Here is an 8,698-nt window from a genome sequence, read left to right on the forward strand (position 1 = left end):
ACATTACAGGTGGGTATAGGATTCGGGCCCATTTGTACCATGCAATATTTAAATCTTGTAGTCTATGAAAAATTACTGAATTTTATTATTTTATGATAAACTTATGAACTCATCAGCCTTTTAGTTGACACTTTTAAGCATGTTTATTCTCAGGTATGAAAGAAATCTTCCGCTGTGCATTTGCTCATTTTAGAGATATTACTTGAAGTCATTCATGACATATTTCAAAAGACGTTGCATTCGAGTCGTTGAGTTCAACAAGATTACTATTAAGTCATTTATAGTTTGGATATATTATGAAATGGTGTGCATGCCTGTAAACTTTCGATGTAATGAAAGTTTGTCTTTTAAAACGAATGCAATGTTTGTAAAATGTATCATATAGAGGTCAAATACCTCGCAATGTAACCATAGGTTATTGTATTCGTCCTTATGGATTAGGACAGGTTGTCTCATGTGGTATCAGAGCGGTGGTCTTAGCGAACCAGGTCTTTCATTAGTGTGTCTAACAGATAGTTATTAAGATGCATTAGTGAGTCTGGAATTCGACCTTAGCTGCATGTCAAAAAGTTTTGCTTATCATTTCTTGTCGGAAAATTACATACTTATCATTCTTAGTCTAAACACATCTTATTGCATTGATTGCATGAATAGTGTATAAACAAAATTCATATCTTAGCGTATCTGTTACTGTAAACTTTGCCTGACATATTCTGTAAATTCCTCCGTAATCTACGAAATATTTTGGTCTATATAAATAGATATTCTATGTAATTAGAATACCATCCTATAGCCAGAAATTATTTCGTATTGAAAAATTCTTTATTCAATCGTACTAAATGGAACTCGCCACTAGTTCAAGTTTCTCGGATTCCGATATGGAGTTCCACTCGAGCTCAGAAAGCAGTGTGACCGGAATGGATAAATCAATTAGCCATCATCTATTCTGGATGAATTAGGGATGGGTTCGTAGCCTACTTAATCATTAGAGACAAGAAGAAGGCGATCCCTTCCATCCACCACATTGCCCTCTTGGCGAAGAACCTGAAGCACTTACCGGCGAACCTGTCCGAGACACCATTTTATCTCTCATTTCCAGAGTGTCTCGTCACGATTATATATTATCTCAAATTCTAGACCATATTCACCCGCTCGTTCGAACCACCGATCATCCCGGTGTAATATAAAAAGTCAACGAGCTTCGCGCTCGAGTATTGGCTTTGGAGAATATGGTGCAAAGATTATATATATATATATATATATATATATATATATATATATATATATATATATATATATATATATATATACAAGCAGCATCAACAACACCAGTACAACCAACAACATCCACATCGTAAGCCTCAATTACATAAGCACCAGCAGTATCACCAGCATCAACAGTACCACCATCATCAACACCAACAGTACCATTACCACATCAACAATTACATCCGCATCCCACACCTTGACATCACAATCTGTACCTCGAGCATCAACGTCATACGCACCGTAGTTACCAAGAAGTACCAGCAACAATAACCGATGAAGAAATGCTTCATAACTTCATTGGAGAAACATTCTGCGCCTATTATGTAATCTCTAAAAGTCTTAGAGATTATCTATTCCAGCCTTAATCATAAACCAGATAAGTGGGCGAATAGAAATGATGAAATGAAACCCTGATCGGAATGGTGCACGATTTACAAGCTAGACTTGTTTTACCAACATCATCAACAGTACCGTTAGCACCACCAGCACTAACAGTACCGTCGGCATCACCAACAGTATTACCGGCACCAGCAACGCCTACAACACCACAAATTCCGTAAACTCTATAACCACCTCAGATATCGACACCATTATCATCAATGGATATATTGTAATAATGAGTTATGAAGTATTAACTCATTCCCACTGAAGAATTTATATGTATATTTTATATATATAAATTTTTAAACCAAAATATACCTTTTCGTACTAAGCTATTACATGTGATTTTTAAAGAGTAGATAATACTCGGCAAATTCTAATCATTAATATGCTATGATGTATATTCTTCATTAACAACTTAACAATTGTTAAACTCTGCTTCAATAGATTTCATTTCATAATAAACCAAGTATATTATTCAAATACATGTTCGATTTTACATTTTCATTTTCGATGTACTCGAAACTTTCTAGAAAACATCATTCATATCTCGCGAAGTTCACAAGAATTCCACGAGCATCAACATTATTCACTGAGGAAATACCAATAAAAGTGAACAATGAAGTATTGATTACGTTAGTGAAATACTCCGCAAAAATTATGTAATCTTTAATGATTTAGAGATTATTCATTTCTAATTCCATCCGATAATCAAATGAGTTTAATTTAATATTAACTCATTAAATCTGTATTACATCTGAAGAAAATATACTTATATTTTCATAAAGACCGTAATACAATTCCCTTGTACAAAATATTACTTGTGAAACTTTTAACGGGTAGGTAATACCCGAGATATATATAAATTCACAATTAATACGTTACATTCTTCGATTCTGATTCAGTAAATCATCAACTATACTCACTACTTTCACAACGATATACATTCTTTCATAGAAATCAAAACAACCATACTCATTCAAATCCAATTACATATTCAAATTTTAACATATCAGAATCCAAATCGAAATATAACCGATATTATCACTCTTAGATTCCTACATCTTTCGAATATATGCTTTGACTTCAAAACTGTGATAGAACATCACTTCTATTCTTAAAACCCAGAAAAATATTCATGTCATTCAAAATTTTAGAGCATCATATGTATACTGAAGAGTACAATCTGCATGATCCTTGAAAACCCCTCAATTAAGAAAAAATCAAGAGGATGATCCAACCACATGTTATCCACAGTCATGCATCTGGAGAACTCCCGGAATCTAAGTAGAAGTTTAACACAAAATACGTGATCCATTGGCGTTGTTATTACCTAAAATAACTTTGCAATTCCTTTCCAAAATAGTCAATTTTGTCACAGCTCCAGCAAATCAACTTCAACTTTTCATGAGGATTAGTCTTATTATAACCTTGATATATACGTTTGCCCTTTCGCCATCGTTACTGGGGAACCTTTTATATCTCGCCACATTAGCAGTAAACTTACCAACAACTTCATTGGTCTTTAAGCCTCTCCGAAAAATCACTATACTTATTCATTGAAACCCTATCATGCACTCATCTGCATCTGGTAATGATAGTTGCCATACCAAAAAGCTTGAATCATTATTTTCGAATTTCACAGCAATTCTACACCAACAGTTATATATATACCTATAACGTTTATGTCCAAGACTTACATACTTCGAATGTGAAGTTTCTGAAAAATACCTTGAACTGCGAACTAGTTCTCGAAATTTTGAAAAAATGCCGATGAAGCGGCAAAAACTGTAAACGACCTTAACAGTCAAAAGTTTGATGATAAAGAATAGTGTGTTGGCAAAGCTCAGAAAAAGAGAAGGTTTAGAACTGGAAAATGGATTGAGCAAACTATGAAGGAGGCTGTGGACAAATCACAAAGACTAAACCTGCCTTCAAAGAATCCAAATGATTCAGTGTCTGCTGAAATTATTATCGAATACCTTGCTCCTGACTCTAAACCTTTACGGAAAAATCTTCATCATCATCCATCAATGTTAGAAATTCTAAGATATCATCGTATCTTTCATTATAAATATCCTCGATATTTCTGAAGATATCTTCATAACTATTCTTATCTAAAATCAACTATCTCTTCTCGCTATCTGTATTACATTAGAAAGGAAACCATTTTAGTTTCTAAATTCTGAAAAATTCGAACTTTAAATATGAATGAAGTACTGTTGGGAACTGAAGCATGAGTTAGTATAATATAATGACACTTGATCAACGTGATTATATCACAGTAAGTCATGCTAAGTTTCTAAATGAAATGTGATGATTCACAGATCATAACGCCATTATGTGTCATGTTACACGACTCTTGTATTCTACTTAACCTCTAAATATATCAAGAAAGTATTTTTCTTCATGATTCGATCTTTTCCGGATATTCTGGTAATTTGACAAATCAAGATCGTGCCATTACAATTTCCTTCTTAGAACATTAACTATGTTCATTCCGAAATTCATATCTACGAATTCTGGACCATTACATGCTTCACACAAAAACGAGAGGAGAAAAACAAAAGCACAAAGCTTCGAAATATAAATAGGAGTATAAATCGCAGTAAATAGAAGAGATCATTAACCGTAGATGTCAATAATTATGGAAAGACAGATGCAAGGAAGGATCAGGAAAGCCACTACCCCAAGAACGAAGTGGAAATAAAAAGATTCCTCTAGTGGGAGTTGGAATAAAAGGATGATTGTTGTGGTAATCAGAATAAGATCAAGGATTTTAAACTGTGTTCATACATTTCACTCTTTTACGATAGCTTCACTCGTACTCTTCACATAAACAAATTGTTTTATCCATATTACTTAATGACGATAAAACTCTAATTTCTAACTCATATGAGTCATGAAAACATACTTATTGTCAACCATGACCATCCCAATCAAATTTCGGGACGAAATTTCTTTAACGTGTAGGTACTGCGACAACCCGGAAATTTTTGACCAAATTTAAACTTTATCTTTATATTATTCCGACACGATAAGCAAAGTTTGTTAAGTCTAATTTCAAGAATTTTAAACTGTGTTCATACATTCATTTAACCTCGGCCAAATTTCGACGATTCACTAACTATTATACAAATGGATAGGATTGTATATATATATGTGTATATATATTATAACTTGAAAACGTAAACAAAGTATAAGGTATAATACTTTACATGATCATATTTACCGATGGAATTAAAAGATGATACCAAATGATTGAGTTATCAGATACATTGTGTTATAATTACGGGTCTCTGTTGAGATGTCCACTTTGATTTAGGAAACCTTTCCTTTTTATCGATATTCGGAAATAATGGTAAAGTGATCTTCAAGTAAGAACAAAAGTGTCATTAACGAGAGTTTGTCAAAAGTTAGTGGAGATTTCTGTTTAATTTTCAAAAGTATACTTTACATTGATTGCATCGTGTCCCTTGATAAATTAATTATTTAAGTTTTCATATTATTAAAAAAAATATTATTTGAAATAATAACTGTTATTATTTAAACGAGTTAACTTATATAAAACGCACTTTGAAATATATTTGGTTTTGAAAAATTAAATATTATATTAAGTAAATATTTCAATTATATATATAAATTATATTTCTAAAATAAAGATATATATATATATATATATATATATATATATATATATATATATATATATATATATATATATATATATATATATATATATATATATATATATATATATATATATATATATATATAAATATTTTATATATATATATATATATATATATAAATATTTTACAATGTAATATTAATATAGTTATAAAACGTTTTGATTTAAGTAATATTTTATATATATTACTAAATATATTTTAATAAACAACGAGAAGTTGATTTATAGAAGCAAATGACCAAAACACTCAAATGTATAAGTACACCTCGTGTAATATTGTTTATCAATGATTTTAGTCTATATTTTGACAAGGGTACGAGTCACGAAACGTAAAGTATAAGTTTTCTTAGCGTACAAAAGGACATTCGAAAAACCGGAAACGGGACATAAGTTAAGCGTAAACATACAAGTCATCAGAACTAAATTTACAAGTCAACTATACATATAAATATAATATAATATATAATTAATTATATAAATTAAATATATAAATATATATATTATAATAAACCGTAGCCGCCCATGTTTTAAATGAATGTGAGCTGGAGAGAGCAGCCATGCGATGGCATGGCAATTGCTCCTCTAATCCATGTGATCGCATGGTGTCGTTAGGTGGGCAAAGTGTGTTTAAATACGATCGAATTCTGGCTCAGTTTACTCATTCAAAATCGATCTATATCTCTCACATATATATTTATATTATTAATATAATAATAATTATTATTATTATTAAGATTAATATTATTATTAATCTTATTATTATTAGTATTATTTATAGATAAAATACTACGACGAGGTTCTGCTCGCGAGTTTTCAAAACGAGTTTTTGAGCGGGATAGAGCTAAGGAAATTATGGGTTATAGCTATGGAGGTTATGGGTATGGTTCATGGGTTTCGTTCGTGAGGTCAACCTAGCGTTTATCATCTCCGTTGCGTCTACGTACTTTCCTGCAATATTGAATCTCAATATTGATACGTTCGTGAATCCGAGGCCATCCTTGCACTTGTCAATACCGTCATATGTATTTTTACTATGAAATATAGTATTGTGAGTTCATTTGATTCCCTTTTACTCTTTATATTTTTGGGACTGAGAATACATGCGCTGTGTTTACAACTGTTTTATTAAATGCCTTTGAAATCTATATTTTTGGACTGAGAATACATGAGATGCTTTAATAAATGTTTGACGAGATAGACACAAGCAAAACATTCCTCGAATGAATTATTATACAGACAGAGGTTCTGTTGATTGTTATTGAATTAGTTGGACATTATAATTGCCACTAATTGATGCGAATATTTCTCCTTGATTATTATAGCTTGGTAACCTAAGAATTAGGAAACGGGTATGGCCCCTAATTCACGCGAATCCTAAAGGTAGCTACCGGGTTTAACACGCCCACCCAGAATGTTCACTAGACGGAAGAGCTAGTGGGCGTGGTGTTTAGTACTTCGAGGTTTATATATTTATTACAGACTGAAAGTTTTGTTTATTTTGGGGATATTATTAATGCGCATTATATGTTAAGGTCGGTTACCAAGCCAAGCAAAGAAAGTAAAGTGAATGTTATATATCGAGAGAATGATTTTTATACACAGGATATGTGTATGATATTTTGTACACGAGATATGTGTACGGTTATGAAGCATTTTGAAAAATGATTTCGTACACGAGATATGTGTACTGTATTTAAAAGAAATCTCATGTACATTACAGTTGGGTATAGGATTCGGGCCCATTTGTACCATGCAATATTTAAATCTTGTGGTCTATCAAAAATTACTAAATTTTATTGTTTTATGATAAACTTATGAACTCACCAACCTTTTGGTTATGTTTATTCTCAGGTATGAAAGAAATCTTCCGCTGTGCATTTGCTCATTTTAGAGATATTACTTGGAGTCATTCATGGCATATTTCAAAAGACGTTGCATCCGAGTCGTTGAGTTTAACAAGATTACTATTAAGTCATTTATAGTTTAGATATATTATGAAATAGTGTGCATGCCTGTCAACTTTCGATGTAATGAAAGTGTTTCTTTTAAAACGAATGCAGTGTTTGTAAAATGTATCATATAGAGGTCAAATACCTCGCAATGTAACCATAGGTTATTGTATTCGTCCTTATGGATTAGGACGGGTTGTCTCAATAATGTTGAGAAAATGGTAACAGATTCGTACGGGTTATATAAATTTAAGTTAACAATAATTCAGAAAAACAATAGTAGAGCAGTTGGTTTGGTTGAATGGCGGGTTAGCGAGAGGTCTCGGGTTCAAGCCCGGCCTGTGACATATTTGTTATCTTTTTAAGGTAGTATTTTTATTATTATTATTATTATTATTATTATTATTATTATTATTATTATTATTATAATTATTATTATTATTATCATCATCATTATTATTACAATTATTATAAGTATGATTATTATTATTGTTATCAAGTATCATTATTAGAATCATTATTATTATCATTTTAATATTATCGTTATTATTATTATTATTAAAATTATCATTTTATTATTAAAAATATCTTTAATATTAAAATTATCATTTTCACTAAAATTATCATTTTGTTATTATTAAAACTATCATTATTATTATTATTATTATTATTATTATTATTATTATTATTATTATTATTATTATTATTATTATTATTATTATTATTATTATTATTATTATTATTATTATTATTATTATTATTATTATTATTATTATTATTATTATTATTATTATTATTAGAATTATCATTATTTTATAATTATTATTTTTATTATCATTATTATTATTGTTTTTAATATTAATATTATTATTTTTAACATTATTATTATTATTATTATCATTTTTACTACTAGTATTATTATTATTATTATTATTATTATTATTATTATTATTATTATTATTATTATAACTATATTATTATTATTATTATTATTATTATCAATACTACTATTAATATTATTATTATTATTACAATAAAAACTAATTTTATAAAAATATATTTAACAAAAACTATATTAATATTCTTATAATAAATATTAATTATTTATTTAAAAGCATATAAAATAAATATATTAATTAAGTTATTAACAAAACATATAATTTATTAAGATACCATTTATATCACTAATAATATATAAATTTGTTCGATTACAATTATATGTGTTAATATATATATATATATATATATATATATATATATATATATATATATATATATATATATATATATATATATATATATATATATAACTGATATAGGTTCGTGAATCCGAGGCCAACCCTGCATTTGTTCAGTGCCGTCATATGCATAATTACTACGAAATACAGTATCGTGAGTTTCATTTAAT

This window comes from Rutidosis leptorrhynchoides, chromosome 5 (assembly GCF_046630445.1).
Source record: "Rutidosis leptorrhynchoides isolate AG116_Rl617_1_P2 chromosome 5, CSIRO_AGI_Rlap_v1, whole genome shotgun sequence".
NCBI lineage: Eukaryota > Viridiplantae > Streptophyta > Magnoliopsida > Asterales > Asteraceae > Rutidosis > Rutidosis leptorrhynchoides.